The sequence below is a fragment of the Schistocerca serialis genome, chromosome 6, assembly GCF_023864345.2.
Source record: "Schistocerca serialis cubense isolate TAMUIC-IGC-003099 chromosome 6, iqSchSeri2.2, whole genome shotgun sequence".
Taxonomy (NCBI): Eukaryota; Metazoa; Arthropoda; class Insecta; order Orthoptera; family Acrididae; genus Schistocerca; species Schistocerca serialis.
This window is the reverse complement of record NC_064643.1, coordinates 442,758,362-442,778,093: the sequence shown is the minus strand read 5'-3', so window position 1 is coordinate 442,778,093 and position 19,732 is coordinate 442,758,362.

Genomic DNA, 19,732 nt, shown 5'->3' with positions numbered 1-19,732 from the left:
CAAGATGTGGAAGTGAATGGTTATCCAGAGTAAAAATACTATAGAGGCGAAATGTGAAATGTGTTTTATTCATCTCGTAATGTACACAATTTCAGAACATATGTCTGATGTACAGGAGACATGTCAAGGTTACAATTTGCTTATTTACAATTTTGTCACACTTACAATAATACTTTGTGGAGAATTTACTTACTTGAAATTTGTCAAACTTACAGTATTTACATCTACTACAACTATCATAAATTTTTATTCCATTTTAGAGATCCAACTCAAAGTATCACTTCATCCTTCATGAAATCTTCCATGGAGCAGTATCATCGTTCAATTAGAAAATCATGTACCTTGCTTTTAAAATATTTATCTTCATATTCATTACATCACAACTTTTATTGTGTTGTGAATTTTCATAGCTATATACTGAGGAGTCTGAGCACATGGTTTTAAGCGATGAGAGGTGAGCATAAGATTTTCTTTGTGTCTTGTGTCGTATGAGTGTTCAAAATGATTTTTTAAAATAGATCAGCTCTGCTGCGTAGGAAGAAACCACCTCAAAGATGTATAAAGAGGGGACTGTTAATATTTTTAGTTCTTTAAATAATGGTCAACATGATGCCCTCAGCTGTACAGAGCACATGTTGCGAATGGTTCTTTTTTGCAACTTTGAAAAGAGTAATTGGCCTACTTCAATGTTCCAAATAGCTCAGTACAAAATTTTATTGGATTTTCAAGCACTTCTTTATGGTTGATAAAACTTGACTATCTTGCAGACATTTTTGGAAAGTGTAACATATTTGACTTGTCATTGGAAAGAAAGGGTGTTACAATATTTAATGCAGGAGACAAAATTGCATCTTTTGAGAGAAAATTTAAATTTTAGATTTCTTCAGTTCAAAAAAACAATTTTAATTGGTTTCCCACTTTCAGTGAATGTTTGATTTTTTTTTTTTTTTTTTTTTTTTTTTTTTTTTTTTTTTTTTTATAAATAGATGAAGTTTCTAAGCTATTTATAGAGCACTTGGAAAAAACTATTTTGCAATATTTTCTGAAGATAGGTGAGGATAATTTCTGGGTTCAAAATCACCTTTCCAAAACAGCTAAGTAACTAGGCTTAAATGCAAGAGACTTTCATAACTAATTGACTTAATAAGTGACTGATTTAAAGCAAAAGCACAAAGATCAGCCATTATGCAATTTAGTGGTGAATTTATCAGAAGAATACATAAGTTTTTCAAAACCAGTTGTTGTTGTTGTTGTTGTTGTTGTTGTTGTTGTACTTCCATTTACTAATACATATTTATGTGAAGCAGGATTTTCTTATTATGCTGCAACAAAGACAAAATTCCTGACTTAAAGACCCAGAATTACCAAAGTAATTGAAAACTTTTTCCACTTTGTTGTTACAGTAGAACCCCAATCATCTGGTTCACTTGGGGTCAGACTCATTCCAAATAATCAAATATCTGGACAATTGGACAAATCATGAATGAAAATGGGTCATTTATTTAAAAAAAAAGGTTAAATTTGTGTATATGTACTGCTGTAATATTAATTTAATGACTTCAAAACAATGTTGATTAGATTTTGTACAGTACTGTATTTACATACAGTGTCAATTCTTAATCATATCGGTCAGAGTCAGCTGTTCTGCTGTCTTCAATCATTTTCATGCAGCCAAATCTCGCATCTTCTTCACAGTGAGCAGCTGTGTATAAAACTTCCTGGCAGATTAAAATTATGTGTCGGACTGAGACTCGAACTCGGGACCTTTACCTTTCGCAGGCAAGTGCTCTACCATCTGAGCTACCCAAGCACGACTCACAACCTGTCCTCACAGCTTCAATTCTGCCAGTACCTTGACTCCTACCTTCCCAATTTCACAGAAGCTCTTCTGTGAACCTTGCATAACTAGCACTCCTGGAAGAAAGGATATTGTGGAGACATGGCTTAGCCACAGCCTGGGGGGTGTTTCCAGGATGAGATTTTCACTCTGCGGTGGAGTGTCCGCTGATATGAAACTTCCTGGCATATTAAAACTGTGTGCCGGACCGAGACTCGAACTCTGGACCTTTGCTTCTGTATAGACAAACTTAGGCAGTCACTCCATCCATGTTGGTGCCATGTCAAGGCATGCAAATGACTCACCAGCTGATGGTCCTGCATCTGGTTCAGTGAAAATGTCATTCTCCTGGCCATCAGTTTCTTCACTCACAATTAGAATGATTTCATCATCACTGAGAATGAGAATGTGGAATCCAGGGTGCAAAGAATCACTAGCAAGCCACTCACCTACATCCTCTGCACTGCAATCAGTGTGTTCCAGAATTTTCAGAACGATCTTTCTTATGTTTTCAAGTGATATTTTGTCCTCTGCCACTCCTCTTTCTTCCTCTTCCTTTTCATACCTCTTCTTTTCATCTTCATTTTTTCTGTACCTCATCTTGGGTTGAAATGCCTTTCAGTTTATTTCAAGCTCTTTTTAATGTGGTTGCCTTCATCAACTTCCATGCTTCCACCACCATGTGAGAACAGTCTTTTAAATTCAATTTTTGCTGGTGAGCCACAGTGCCTTCTTCACTTTCATCTTCTATCAAAAGCTTTCTCTACAGTTGTCTTCTGTAATGTTGCTTCATGTTTTGATACATATTGGTTGATTGGCTGCAGCAAACTCATTACGTTTGGTGGGAGGAAGAGTGTTTTGAAACATCCATCTTTTCTATCAAGAAGTCTTTCTGTGGGGTGAATGGGTGCATTGTGCAGAATTAATATCACCTTACTGCCTTCTTTCCTATGCCCTCTTGTTGTTTAATAAATTCAGGTATGAAAATTGAATCATACCTTTTGCAAAACAAAGAAGCAGTCATCCAAGGCCTTTGGCTGATCCTTGTAAAAGATGGGGAGTTTTTTTAACAGTTTTGAAAGCCCAGGGTTTTTTAATTGTCTTATCAACAGAAGGTGTATTCTATGGTTTCCCATAGAGTGAGTAAAGTTCAGCACAGAAGCTAAAGTTGTTTCATGCAAAGCCTTCCAAATCACGCCTGTCTCATCTGCATCATATAAAATCAGGATCATAAGTATCTGCTTCAATTTTGAATTTTCAATGAGCTCTTATGCTGCTTTTGTGTCTGCTGATAGTTTGTAACAACTTAAATCCAACTCATGATACCATGCCTTGCTTTGAAAATCTGCAGCCAACCACTGCTCACTTTAAATGAAGACAAACAGTCTATTTTCTTGGCCAAAAGTTTTGCTTTTTCACAATCAATCACCCCTAAAAGAGTGTTTCCCAATGCTTGCTGCTGCAACAACTACTTAAATATGGCCTCTCAGGCTCTTTATTTTCTGCTGTTTCCATTGCTTTTCATGATAAATACCATTTTTTTTTTGTCAGAAATTGTTGATGTTCCCAGGCTAAACATCTCAGCTAATACTTACCACTCATGCCTTTGTCTAATTGTTATTTTGTCTGCCAATGAAAAGACAACTTGTTCCCTCTTAGAACACACACGTCATGCAGCAAATTAAAACACATGCACAAAACAAAGGACATCAAAGACATAATGTATAGTGAAAAATCAGCGTATACGTTAAGGTCGTGACACAGATTCAGACTGACATTGGCCACACTGAATGATGGCCACCACCACAAACCCAACAATGCATGTATTTTGCATACAACAATGCACTTACTAGACTCGGTTTAGGGGAAGATTTTAGGGTTGCCATATCTAGCTGAGACGTTGTAGTTTGATGCATCGGTGCCTAAGCCGTAAAATGAAATTTTTTGCAATTGTTTTATGCATTTGGAGATGGAGTGTGGTGTGAGAATATTTTTAATAATTACTGTAGCTTTGGTCCTGGCTGTAGACTGCTGTGCAGTGACTTTGGAGTCAGGATATATTGCAGCATTCAGTCAAGAGAACTGAAGGCTTGGTGATGCTTGACAATTTTATAAGTTGTTGGCTCTGCAACAGTTCTTCCTGGGTGTATTGTTTAATCATGACAGTAGAAATAGACTTTGATGTCAATGCTACTCCAAATCTATTTGTATGATTCTTTGTAGAAATGTAATGCCTCATATCTGCCATACCTCCATGAGTTATTGAGATGAAACAGCTACAAATCTCACACAACACTTCCTGATCAGTTAGTCTTTTCTTGACAAAATACCAATCTTATGTGTAATCATCCAAAAAGTGACACTCTCTCTTTCCATCCTTAGGCATTTTCATAGGCTATGATAAGTTTATTAGATGGTAAACAGTCAACAAGAATACTTTAGTCATCGAAGTACACACTTCACGCCCTACATACCCGCCTGCAGTAAACATTTAAAACATTACTAACTTGCACTCATTGTTCGTATTATGTTTAGAAAGAATAGTCTTGTCAGATCATTGTTCATGAACCATGGACCTTGCCATTGGTGGGGAGGCTTGTGTGCCTCAGCGATACAGATGGCCGTACCATAGCTGCAACCACAATGGAGGGATATCTGTTGAGAGGCCATACAAACGTGGTTCCTGAGCAGTGCCAGCAGCCTTTTCAGTAGTTGCAGGGGCAACAATCTGGATGATTGACTGAGCTGGCCTTGTAACACTAACCAAAACGGCCTTACTGTGATGGTACTGCGAACGGCTGAAAGCAAGTGGAAACTACAGCTGTAATTTTTCCCGAGGGGATGCAGCTTTACTGTATGGTTAAATGATGACGGCGTTGTCTTGGGTAAAATATTCCCCCCATTTGGCTCTCCAGGTGGGGACTACTCAAGAGGACGTCGCTATCAGGAGAAAGAAACTGACGTTCTACGGATCGGAGCGTGGAATGTCAGATCCCTTAATCGGGCAGGTAGATTAGAAAATTTAAAAAGGGAAATGGATAGTTAAAGTTAGATATAGTGGGAATTAGTGAAGTTCGGTGGAAGGAGGAACAAGACTTTTGGTCAGATGAATACAGGGTTATAAATACAAATTCATATAAGGGTAATACAGGAGTAGGTTTAATAATGAATTAAAAAATAGGAGTGCCGGTAAGCTACTACAAACAGCGTAGTGAACACATTATTGTGGCCAAGACAGACACGAAGCCCACGCCTACTACAGCACTACAAGTTTATATGCCAACTAGCTCTGCAGATGATGAAGAAATTGATGAAATGTATGATGAAATAAAAGAAATTATTCAGAGAGTCAAGGGAGACGAAAATTTAATAGTCATGGGTGACTGGAATTCGAGGGTAGGAAAAGGGAGAGAAGGAAACATAGTAGGTGAATATGGATTGGGGGTAAGAAATGAAAGAGGAAGTCACCTGGCAGAATTTTGCACAGAGCATAACTTAATCACAGCTAACACTTCGTTCAACAATCATGAAAGAAGGTTGTAAACATGGAAGAATGCTGGAGATTTTAAAAGGTATCAGACAGATTATATAATGGTAAGACAGAGATTTAGGAAACAGGTATTAAATTGTAAGACATTTCCAGGGGTAGATGTGGACTCTGACCACAATCTATTGGTTATGAACTGTAGATTAAAACTGAAGAAACTGCAAAAAGGTTGGAGTTTAAGGAGATTGGACCTGGATAACTGACTAAACCAAAGGTTGTACAGTGTTTCAGCGAGAGCATAAGGGAACAATTGACAGGAATGGGGAAAAGAAGTACAGTAGAAGAAGAATGGGTAGCTCTGAGGGATGAAGTAGTGAAGGCAGCAGAGGATGAAGTAGCTAAAAAGACAAGGGCTAGTAGAAATCCTTGAGTAACAGAAGAAATATTGAATTTAATTGATGAAAGGAGAAAATATAAAAATGCAGTAAAGGAAGCAGGCGAAAAGGAATACAAACGACTCAAAAATGAGATCGTCAGGAAATGCAAAATGGCTAAGCAGGGATGGCTAGAGGACAAATGTAAAGATGTAGAGGCTTATCTCACTAGGGGTAAGATAGATACTGCCTACAGGAAAATTAAAGAGACCTTTGGAGAAAAGAGAACCACTTGTATGAATATCAAGAGCTCAGATGGAAACCCAGTTCTAAGCAAAGAAGGGAAAGCAGAAAGGTGGAGGGAGTATGTAGAGGGGTCTATACAAGGGCAATGTACTTGAGGACAATATTATGGAAATGGAAGAGGATGTAGATGAAGATGAAATGGGAGATACGATACTGTGTGAAGAGTTTGACAGAGCACTGAAAGACCTGAGTCGAAACAAGGCCCCGGGAGTAGACAACATTCCATTAAAACTTCTGACAGCCTTGGCAGATCCTGTCCTGACAAAACTCTACCATCTGGTGAACAAAATGTATGAGACAGGCGAAATACCTTCAGACTTCAAGACGAATATAATAATTCGAATCCCAAAGAAAGCAGGTGTTGACAGATGTGAAAATTACCAAACTATCAATTTAATAAGTCACAGCTGCAAAATACTAACTCAAATGCTTTACAGACGAATGGAAAAACTGGTAGAAGCCGACCTCGGAGAAGATCAGTTTGGGTTCCATAGAAATATTGGAACATGTGAGGCAATACTGACTCTACGACTTATCTTAGAAGAAAGATTAAGGAAAGGCAAACCTACATTTCTAGCATTTGTAGACTTAGAAGAAGCTTTTGACAATGTTGATTGGAATACGCTCTTTCAAATTTTAAAAGTGGCAGGGGTAAAATACAGGGAGCGAAAGGCTATTTACAATTTGTACAGATACCGGATGGCAGTTATAAGAGTCGAAGGACATGAAAGGGAAGCAGTGGTTGGGAAGGGAGTGAGACAGCGTTGTAGCCTGTCCCTGATGTTATTCAATCTGTATATTGAGCAAGCAGTAAAGGAAACAAAAGAAAAATTCAGAGTAGGTATTAAAATCCATGGAGAAGAAATAAAAACTTTAAGGTTCGCTGATGACATTGTAATTCTGTCAGAGACAGCAAAGGACTTGGAAGAGCAGTTGAACGGAATGGACAGTGTCTTGAAAGGAGGATATAAGATGAACATCAACAAATGTAGTCGAATTAAGTCGGGTGATGCTGAGGGAATCAGACTAGGAAATGAGACACTTAAAGTTGTGAAGGAGTTTTGCTATTTGGGGAGCAAAATAACTGATGATGGTCGAAGTAGAGAGGATATAAAATGTAGACCGGCAATAGCAAGGAAAGCATTTCTGAAGAAGAGAAATTTGTTAATATCGAGTATAGATTTAAGTGTCGGGAAGTTGTTTCTGAAAGTATTTGTATGGAGTGTAGCCATGTATGGAAGTGAAACATGGACGATAAATAGTTTGGACAAGAAGAGAATAGAAGCTTTCGAAATGTGGTGCTACAGAAGAATGCTGAAGATTAGATAGGTAGATCACATAACTAATGAGGAGGTATTGAATAGAATTGGGGAGAAGAGGAGTTTGTGGCACAACTTGACAAGAAGAAGGGCCCGGTTGGTAGGACATGTTCTGAGGCATCAAGGGATCACAAATTTAGCATTGGAGGGCAGCATGGAGGGTAAAAACCGTAGAGGGAAATCAAGAGATGAATACACTAAGCAGATTCAGAAGGGTGTAGGTTGCAGTAAGTGCTGGGAGATGAAGAAGCTTGCACAGGATGGAGTAGCATGGAAAGCTGCATCAAACCAGTCTCAGGACTGAGGAACACAACAACAACAATTCAAATGGGAATTGCCCAACCCACTCTGAGTGGTGCTGCTTAAACAGGGTGGATGGATGGATGGATATGGTATGGGCGCTCAACAGTGTGGTCTTTAGCGCCCTGCTTAAACAGTTCCAGTCACATACTATTAGAGAAGTTCGGTATTTACTCAAATGATGGTGCTAGATTTAGAAGTGCTTGCATCATTGATACAGGATACGCAACATGCAACACCTTTTGTGAGACGACCTTACCAACATAAACTTGTTGACATATGAAGGGGTGAGGGGTGGGGGAATGTGTATAGCACAAGTCATTGTCAGTTCAGTGCTGTTTGTCTTGTCAACCTGGCTTGTTTTGTTCATCTGCAGTGACTGTTTTTGCTAGCGCCATGTAGTTCTTGTTTCGTTTTTTATGATGGGGAGTTTTAGTGAACAATGTGCAGCTGTGAAATTTTGTTTTCTGCTCAGTAAAAATGAAACTGTTGACAACAGCTTACCAAGATGATGCTACAGGAAAAATTCAAGTGTACGAGTGATTGCTCAATTTAAAAATGGTAACATGTTGACTCATGACAAAAATCGTTCTAGACGTCCGTCAACAGCCTGAATTGATGAAAATATTGAAAAAATCCAAGAGCTTGTGGTCACAGACAGTTGATCAACTGTGAGAGATTAGTGGGTTGTCTTGGAACTCGGTTCTGCGAATTTTAACGGAAGGTCTGGCTAGATGGGAGACTAGTCCTTCCACCATGACAATGCACCTGCATACACAGCCATCTCTGTTAGACAATTTTTCGGTTACAAATGACATGGTTCTGCTACCCCATGCACCTTACTCGCTGATCTGGCTCTGTGCGACTTTTTATTTCCACATGTGAAAAGGAGCATGAAAGGACACCAATTTGACAACATTGAAGAAGTCAAGAAAAAAATGGGGGAGGAGCTGTCAGCCATTTCTAAAGATGACTACAAAAATGTTTTGAGCAGTGGAAGCACAGTGGGACAAAGGTATTAGTTGTTATGGAGAGTATTGAAGGGGATAAAGTTGTTTTGTAAACAATTTGAAAACAGCTTTTAAAAAGTAATTCAGTTTTTTTGTGTGCCTCCTTGTAAATAAAACTGAGACTGCATTTATATGTTGTGCTGACAGATGGCATTACGTCAGTACTTGAGCCAAACTCTTAACAGTATTTTGCAAAATCAGGTCAAAATTAGGTCTTGTTTGGATATTGGGACACGAAGGTTCATAATGGTGATGGTCCCAATACATAAGGATGAATGGCAACCCTAGAAGTTTTTGTCTTTTAATACATGCATTGTGGATTGATTTTAGAATGATAAAGAAATGTACTGTGTACTGTACACTGTAATACCAACAGTTTTAGTCATGCAGCACAAATTTCTTTTTCCTCAAAGCGATCCAGATAATTGGCGATTTGAATAGTTGGAGTTTGAATAATTGGAGTTCTGCTGCATGTGTTAAGGAAAGAAATAATTACTACATACATCTGAAGCAGATAAATTGTTATGATTTCTTTGTTATTAGTTGTGATTTAAAATAAAAGCAATCATTGAATAAAACAAGTTTTTCTCATTTTTATTAAACTTCAAAGTAAACAAGGAGTTCCATCAAAGTACCAGGATTATCAAAGCCTGAGGAAACGTGTGGGAACCTCTGAAACAGGTAGAGTAGAGCAACAAGCTTTGTCCCGCATGGTGATCAGGAAGTCTGGAGGCACTCTTTGATTGTGTGAAGACTTCAAGCACACCATTAATGCTCAGAAATAGATCTGGTGGAAGCATATTTTCAGATGATGGGGACTCATGGAGGATATCAATCATGAACATGCAGTTCAAACTCTGCTGATATAATGGGTAGCATTTTGATGCAGTTTTTGGTTAGTTATAATCCAAAGATTTCTTGAACAGACTACTGCAGGGATTTAGTGTAGTGTAAATTATATTGACAATATTGTGGTTATTGGTTGTTCAACAGATGAATATTTGCACTGTCTCCATCCAGTTTTTGCAGGTCTTGTACAAAACAGACTCGCATGTAACTTTTTCCAAAAATGTCTTCTTTTAGTCAGTACTCACTTATTTAAGTTAAATCCACAGCCAAGAAAGCCTTCAGGCCACCGCAAAATATATAGAGGCTATTCAGAAGATGCCTGTGCCTAATGCCAGCAAGGACCTTCAAGTATTTCTCAGAAACATGAATTACTATATGTGATTTATTCCCTAGGTACCCTTTATAATCCATCGGTAAATAAAAATGGGATCCCTTTTCAATGGCTCAAATAGTGCCAATTGGCTTTTCAGAAGTTAAATTTGGTCCTCCAATTAGTGCCATGCCATGCTACTTGCCAGACTCACTTGCTGTTGGCATTGGTAACAGATGCATCCCCACACAGCATTGGGGTCGTTCTCTCTTATAAGTTAGAGAATGGCACCAGGAGGCCAACTGTGTTTATGTCAAAGATATTTGGTGTGGCTCAGGAACATTCTCAGATAAAACTGGAAACATTGGTCATCTTTGGTGTCCATAAATTTCACATGTTTTGTAAGGTCACAAATTTAATCTTATCACTGACCATATACCACTCTTATCACTTTTTGAATCTAAAGCAAAACTGCCAGAGCTGTCAGTGCATTGTCTTTGTCGATGGGCTCTCTGTTTATTGACTTGCACACAGATGTGCTCTCTCTCCTTCTGGCAGTTCCAGTTCCTGAAATTGACCACGAGGAAACAGTTTGTTTTCCATTAGACAGATAACTATAGCCATCACTCAATGAGCTCCCTCCAAAAATGGCAAGTTTGGCAAGGTGTGGGGCTCCTTACAGAAGATGACAAGTGCTGGGTAGTAGTGCTGTTCTCCCGGCAATGTCAAGTGTTTCAGCTTATGCATAAATCCTACAGGGGGATTTCCAGGATGAAGCAACTGGAGCACCGTTACGTCTTCTGGTCTTGGATTGAGGACTATGATGCATGGATGGTGCAACACTTGTGCCTTTGCCAGACACACCAGCTGACTGCACCCTAATTGTTCCACTGTCACCAGTGCAGCTGCAGTATCAAGATCATATTGACTGTGCAGGCCCCATTATGGGGGTCAATTGGTTAATTGTCCCAGACTCCTCCTTCAACATCCTATATGTTGTACACCTCCAGTAGACAACAATGACAGTCATGGTTGGAGCTTTGGAGTGAATCCTTGTGATAGAGGGTTCACCCCACACACGTGAGTGACAATGGTCCCAAAGTCACAGCGACTGATTTCAAAAGCTTTTGCACCTGCAAAACCACACCCCTTTTCCATCCAACCTCAAATGGGCTGACTGACAGGTCCATGCAGCTCAGAGGCAATAGATAAGTAGCGTTCGTTCATGGGTTGCCACCGTCACAAGACACTTCTGGATCTCCTGTATCCACATCTGCAATACGAAGCTGGTGTAGCCATGCCATTACTTGTAGGTGCCCCAGTCTGCATATGCATGGACAGAGTCTGGATGGATCTGGGGGTATATGGCGGAACTGTGCGAGCACCTGGTGATGTTCATGCCTACAACTTGTGGGAAGCTCTGTTGCCACCCTGGTCAGCATCTTCCTACATCAGGGCATCCACCATCACCACCACATTGTAGCTCTCCCCAATCCTGGGTCACAGACAACAGCTGCCTGGTCCTTCCTCCCCATGAGCTATGGGACACATACCTGGATCTTGATCTGGCTTCCTTGACAGCTGAATCACCAGATCTGCAGCATCCCTCAGGAATGCCTCCACTTGCTAAATTCTCCAGTTCTATGCAAGAAGCTCCAGATCCAGCACCACTGTCATAGACAGACCCAGACGTCTTCCAGGTTTCTGTCTTGGATTTACCCAGCTCCCGGCCTGTCTTGCCACGTCATCCTTCCCTGCATAGGCCAGTCAATTAATGGCTCTGAATGCCAGTTGAACTGAGAAGGGATTTAGTAATCCTGTTGGATGTGTGTATGGAAAATGTGGACATATCGCTACACGTAACAATTCTCATGTCCAGCAAAGGTGCTTGTGGGGAAAACAGGCCAATAAGGTGAACTTCCATAGCAGGTAAATATAAGGTAGCCTGGATGGCAGTCTCTTCCTCATCTTTTGTTAACCAACTCATTACCTGTGAAATGTGACTGTCGTGACTGTTTACTGTGTGCTTATTGCTGCAAAATATGAACTTATTGTTTCCTCCACCACTAGGCTTTATGTAACTTAGATTACTAAATGTGTGCTTATGGCTAAGTTGCACTTGTACTTTGACTTAATCAGGAACTGTCTCATATTTAATTTCCATTGTGGATCAGATGAATGTTTCATCAAGAACTGTTACTGTTAAATCCACAGACTAATAGACAATTTTAATTTTTTGTTACATAAGTTACTTGTATTCGATAAATGTGCTGGCAGAAAAGTGAATTACTATACATGATTTATTCCCCAGGCAGCCTCTATAGTCAAACCAGTTAAATCATTTCCATAAAAAGGAAGTCCCTTTTCAGTGGTCCAAATAGTGCCACTGGGCTTTTCAGAAGTTAAATTTTGCCCTCCAATTACCACCCCATCACGTTGACTTTGTGATCCAAGACTTCCACCATAGCTGCCACTGTTGTCTGCTGAAGGTGGACAACATATAGGAAGTGCGAGGAGGAGTCCATGACAATAAGTGGGCATTATAACAGTCTTCCTGTCTCACGCCTAGTGGACAATAAAACACTAATATGACCTATTCTTGAGTACTGCTTGAGCATTTGGGATCCCTATCAGGTCAGATTGAGGGAGGACATAGAAGCAATTCAGAGGTAGGCTGCTAGATTTGTTACTGGTTGGTTTGATCATCACGCGAGTGTTACGGAAATGCTTCAGGAACTTGGGTGGGAGTCTCTGGAGGAAAGGAGGCATTCTTTTCGTGAATTGCTACTTAGGAAATTTAGAGAACCAGCATTTGAGGCTGACTGCAGTACAATTTTACTGCTGCCAACTTATATTTCGCAGAAAGACCACAAAGATAAGATAAGAGAGATTAGGGCTCGTACAGAGGCATACAGGCAGTAATTTTTCCCTCATTGTGTTTGTGAGTGGAACAGGGAGAGAAGATGCTAGTTGTGGTATGAGGTACCCTCTGCCATGCACCGTATGGCGGATTGCGGAGTATGTATGTAGATGTAGAAGTAAAGCTAACTTTCTCTTATTCTACATATCACCAACAATCATACAACAGAGTGAATTTGTTATTAAATCTGTTACCAGTTCAAATCATACAATGATAAATGTCACAAGGATGCAACCATTTCAGAACTGCTGAAACAACAACAATTGATTCTTTAGCAACTAGCACACAATAAAGAGCAACAAAAATGGGCACAGCAACCATAATGTCAGTACCAGCACCACTGCTGCCATCACCAATAGATAATGAAATAACTGGAGCCACCATCAATTGTCACTTTGACAACATGGCAGAGTAGCAACAGTGTTATCAGTGCAGCATACTTTTGCAGAGTTCTGTCTGCCAAGAATGGCTAATTCTTTTGCAGCATCTTTGTCTCGACATCTTCAAGTTCACAAAGTATGTCATGATCATCAGTAATATGCCTTAATTCTACATTGGCAGGATCGGAAGAGTTTACATTATTGTCAAAGCTCTATCTTGAGAATGACATAATGCCCACACCATTTTTTACACTTCATCATAAACTGTCTCAGTAATTTTCAAGAAATATTATTGTTTCAGCTCTATTATTTTTCTCTGAGGCTACAAATAGGCACATTAGTTGTACAGATAGTTGTTTGCAGAACTGTGTGACCTCACCAACTTCTGCCTGGAAAACTTCATTTGCAGATACTACTTACTGAAAGATGTTCTTATGCAGCGTATCCAAAATGAAGCCATCCTCAAGGAAGCAACAGGACATCCTACCTCAGCATTGGAGGAATCTTTGACTACAGCTGTAGTGGTGCCACCTGATATCACTATGGAAACTTATCTGATGTGATGTCACGCTCATTATTAGGAGCACCTCCTGACAGGAACATGACAGAATCTGGCATACAAGCTGGCATAGGGGAGGTCGAGTCAGCTGTGATGTGATCTGTCGAATGTGCAGCAAATGTGCTGCTGGTCTGAGTTAGGCACTAGTATCGTGGACCCTGTTTGTCTTAGGAGGAACTCTGATATGGTGTTGGCTGAAATTTGCTTTGGAATATGCATGTATTTGCAAGTTATCTTGCACTATTTCTGAGGGATATATTGTACACAGGGTGAATCACTTAAACCTTGCACCACAAATACTGAGGAAATGAAAAGCGCATCTGTTGTGAGGTTTTCACAGAATGGATTGGTAGTCAGGAGCTAGTACAACCAATCAACGGATTTTAATAATATTTAGAAAATGTATTTTTTGTGCAAACATATACTTTTTTAAACTTCCAGGCAGATTAAAACTGTGTGCCGGACCGAGACTCGAACTCGGGACCTTTGCGTTTCGCGGGCAAGTGCTCTGCGGGGCGTGAGTCGTGCTTTGGTAGCTCAGTTGGCAGAGCACTTGCCCGCGAAAGGCAAAGGTCCCGAGTTCGAGTCTCGGTCCGGCACAGTTTTAATCTGCCAGGAAGTTTCATATCAGTGCACAGTCCACTGCAGAGTGAAAATCTCATTCTGGAGATATAATTTTTTAAATGGAATAAAGCCTATTGACATTAATAAAATAAAAGCAGTGTGAATGAGAAGTCATCGGTGTTTGTTGCAGAATTTTAGAGAGAGTAGTTTATGAGAAACTGTATTTGGAAAAGTTCCCACACTGACACTGGTAAAATACCTGTGGTAGTACACCCTAAAGAACAGTACAAGTGCATACACTAGTTATGTGATTCTGACCAGTAACAAGACAATTGACCATCACAAGTTGTGTTCAAAATCGCCACCAACAGCAGCAACACACGCTCCCTGTCTGGTACAGAAACATTGCTGCACACATGCTAGCATTTCAGTGAAGACGTCTGATAAGGCTACAAAAATAAGTTGTTGCATATCATTATGTGTAGTTGGTGTGTCCTTGTAGACAGTGTCTTTGTTTTCCCCACAGCAAAAAGTCTACAGGTGCCAAACCCACACAACATGCCAACCAATGTACAGCTCCTCTGCATCCAATCCAAGGATTTGGAAATAATTAGTGAAGACATGCTGTAGTACATCATGCGCTTTGGACTGGACAGCCATCATGTTGGTACCACAGTTTCCACCTAGTTTGCAGAGGAATGTCTTCTAGTATCCATGGAAGATGGTCTGTTAAGAGACTATGATACTTGTGCACGTTCATTGTTCCATCTACGAAAAATTGGCCTGTGAGCTGATGGTTCACTATCCCATGCCCCATGTTATACTCTATGGATGTTGTCACTGCACCTAATGAAGCCAACGGGATGGTCAACAGACCAATAACGCATATTTCACCAGTTTACCTGGCCATGATTGGTAAATGTGGGTTCTTCACTAAACAAGCTACATGATACATCTGGAGCATCCTGTTTTAATGCTCATGTACAGAAGTTAACATGATTCTCATACTCATTTCAATGCAGTTGGAGAGAGATGTGATGGGAATGGAACCTATGTCAATGGGGAATGCGTAGGACACTTGCCCTGTGCGATTGTGCGGGAGCTAGTGTGGATCAATGGCAACAGCAGCAAGAGTATTAATTCCCCCCTCTTCTGTCATCACTTGTTTCGTTCTGTTACTAAGTCTAGGTGCTGCACAACCAATTTCACGGAACTGGTTGAAGAGGATGATAAATAATTGTCAAGATGGTTGACGACCATTGGGATATTTTGCGGCATATACCACACAGAATGCATTTCATTCTTCCTCCATCTCCATGCACCATTAGCATGCCGCTTCTTCTGCATTGGTAAATCCCATTATCCACTCATGACCTATTACTTTGACTGTCACACACTAACTGACTACTATGTCGCAAATGTAATCAAGGAACACACTAGAACACTGTAAGCAAATATAACAACATTGTACCTAGCAATTATGCAGGTTGAGTGGCACAAATAAGTGTTGGTGTGCAAACTTTTCAAAATACAATATCTTGTAAGTGACTCATACTAGAACCCTGCAACAAACACTATTGACATTCTAATTTACCTTACTTTGATTTTCTTAATATCAAGAGGCATTGTTCCATTTAAAAAACATGTATATTTGCACAAGAAATAAGCTTTTTAAGTATTATTACAATCTATTTATTGGCTAATAATACAAACCCCTGACTACCAATTCATTCTGTGAAAACCACACATCAATAGCACTTTCCATTCCCACAATATTAGTGGCGCAAGTTTTAGGTGATTCACTCTGTACATCTCTTGTAAATAAATTGGCATGAGTTATCCACTAGCTTGTGTGTAACTCGCCTTTTACAAAAATAGTAAATAAACTTAAAGCCACTTTCTAGGCTGCCATAAAACTAGAAAGGGTTCAGGAATTGAAGTACTCTATACAAGTGAGAGCCTGTGGCAAAATCAAGAACACCCAATAGCCATTTGCACAGGAGAAGAGGAGATTTAATTTCCTGGATAAAGTATTGGATGGCAGCACATATAGCAACATTAAGAAGGAAGCAGCAGATTACAGGAAATGGAGACACAAAGGACGTGCTAAAACAACATAAAACTGATGCTGATTAGCATTAAATCATTTACAACTCCCATTTGATGCAAAGTTGCCTAAACAGCCCAAATCATAACGCTTCCCATGCATTTTGAACCAAACAACAGCGTCGTCTTGTATCCATTTTCTTAGGGGCATGATAGAGAGAAAGTTACTCATGTGGCACCAAACCAATGGAAGCGAATGTGGTTGACAGCACAAACACTGTTATCCAACTAGAAGTATTCACATCCCCTTCCGTATTCAGGGGAAGTGACTGGTTTTCCATATGGGTACTGGAGCCACCACTTCATTGATATACATCTCACCAGTTACCAAAAATTAGACTGCCAGTAACTGCAGTCAGGCCATTGTTGTTTATTAATAGAACCTGTTATATAGGCATGCTGTTACTATTTTGTGTTAAAGTTGTTCCTGTTTACTCCATTTTTATTTATTTACTGTGCAATTTTTTACTTTTTCATTGCATTACCACCACTCTGTCAAAGATGTTACTTACTGTATGTTTCTGCTTCAGTCTAGATGTGTTACTTCTCTTCCAATGTTGTTTGCAGACATTGTAACTTCTTTGGTAACAATACTCAGTAAATGTCTGGAGATGGCCTTGTAAGCCGAAAAACAGGCAACAAAAATAAAAGTAATGTTGTACAACAAAAGCAAACTGGTGCTTTTCATTTATTAGGCCTAGTTTTCCTCTTGGTTTATGACAAATACAAGACCCAGGGCACAATAATTTTTAATGTAAACATGGGGGTACTGCAGATTGGACAGCATAAACTGAATAAAAATAATTTTATAATAGAAAGATGTGTGTGTTCTACTCCCATCAAGGTCACTTGTCTGTAAAAGTATGCATTTGCGTACAATTTATATTTGAGGGTTAATGAATCTAAAGACTATTAAAGTAGAATTTACTGACGTAAATGCCATGCAACAGACAAGACGACCAACAGGCTCACATGAGCCGTCAAATAAATATACAGTACTTACTGAGATGTAATAGAAGTTACTATGTTGTACAATCTTTCCTTATTCTTCAGAAACGAGCAAACATGGTGTCAGTGTAGTGCTTAAACACAGGAGGAGGGAACAGCCTGTGATGAAGATCTAAGTAATGTATCAACTGTAGCTTTTTGATAATTGGATGACTCAAGCTTTGGTACACTGAAAATGATGTGGCACATCCATGTTGCCTAACAAGGGTGCCCTGTTGCATTTCAATGTGAATTAACTGAAAATCTATGTTTGAATTTTGATGATGAATAAGGGGAAAATGTATGACAACACAACAGCTTCTACTTTGACAAATATGACTTTCTAATGCTATATGCATTAACATACAGTGTTTCAAGCAAATATCTAGCTTTTGCCAAACAGTACCTAATTTATGGCTTATGAATCTCCTTGTCTATTGCAAGGTATTTGTTGTTCAGTGACTTTTGCCTTGGAGTGTTTACATTTGTTGCCCTCTGAACATTAATTGTGTAAAAATTCAAAGTTTTAAGATGTATGGCCTTAACAGGTGGTAAAAAACATATCTGTATTTTAAAATCGTTTCTATTCAGTTTTATACTTTCAAGTTGGAGTGCTTTCCTTGTAAGTACAGATGGATGGGCTTCAACCACAGGTGAGTTATGTGTTTGCTTACATTTGGTATTTCATCTCCAACTGTAAAACAATTGAACAATGGAAAATACATGATGGAATGTAACAATATTATGGAAAGGATACTTGCTACTCACCATATAGTGGAGATGCTGAGTAGCAGATAAGCACAACAAAAAGACAGTCAAAAAATAAGCTTTTAGCCGACAAGACCTTTGTCAAAAATAGACAACCACACACACACACACACACACACACACACACACACACACACACACACAAAAACCACTGTGTGTGTGTGTGTGTGACAAACACCTTGTTGGCTGAAAGCTTATTTTGCGACAGTCTTTTTGTTTGTCTATCTGCGACTCACCATCTTCGCTGTATGGTGAGTAGCAGCTATCCTTTTCATTACATTGTTGCTGTGTTTCACCAAAAAAAATCTAGGCATGTCCCCCTACCCCCCTCCACCTCCTCCTCCCAGATTGCTTCACTCAAATGGTGTTGAACTTGTAACTAATATTCCTTACTGATTGTTCGACTTTGTGACAAGAACTTTTGTACACTACATCATTAAAATTGAATAACACAGTGAGTATAATTTGAATATCACTTCTGGCACTCAAGAATGGGATGATTTTACCGTAGTTTTGGCATAACATCTGTAAGCTCATGTTTCATCATCTGTTACAATGTGTTTCAGTTGTTCTGCTTTGTTGTCGAGTTCGACCTAGTGGCTTCTGAGCAACTTCCATATGCTTCCATTTTCGTTCTAACTTCAACAGTTTTGTGATCAATTTTGCTGGATCATGTTTCATACTCAAAATATATAAAAAAAAAAAAAATATTCATGGCATGAGCCAGCTGTTATGCCGTAATCAGTGACTTCTCTTACTGTGTGGTCTGGCAATTGTTTGAAGTATTTTCTTTCCGTTTTCCCATGATTTCGCCAGTTGATGATGTCCTGGGGCATCCAGGGTGACTGTCACCTTCAACACCTTCATGGTTTTCTTCGAAATGGTGCACCACTCAAACTCCTTCTTTTAATCATAACAGACTCACCAACAACAATATTTAATGTTTCTAAGACTTTTCTGCACTTTATAGTGTTCTTATAGCAAAATATAATACCAATTTTCTCATCAAGTTTTTTACAAATTAATCACTGATACTGTGAAAGCCTCCATAATCTTTTTGACAGGTGACAACAGGCTGCAATTTGATATGCCTCATACTGCACCAATTATTTGCAGGCACGTGTATTGCAATGGTAGGACCAGGAAGGAAGTGGTAAAGTGCTGGGCCAAAATTAGGTTTACCAATACAATAACAAAATTATACAAATTGGTCTAATACAGCATACGAAATTACAGATTCCTGTCATTTTTTGAACATATTTTGTATTTATTCTCTGTTTCTACTGATGATATACTAAGCAGCCCATGTTGAAGAGGCAAAAATATGAAGACAGTCACTGCAAAATATTTAATACATTTCCAAAACTGGAAACTTCAGAATGGATAATAGACTGCTACTCACCATATCACTGAACAACAGACAGGCACACACACACACACACACACACACACACACACACACACACACCTGGGAGGGGTGGGGTGAGTGGGTGGTCGTGTGTGTGCCTATCTGCTATTCGACAGCTCCTCTATATGGTGGGTAGTAATCTCTCCTGTCTCATATTGTTAATACATTCCCAGAAATTTAGTGGTGCATTGTTCTGATGTTAAGTTCTTCATATACAATACTTCCATTTACAGATAATTGCTGCATTC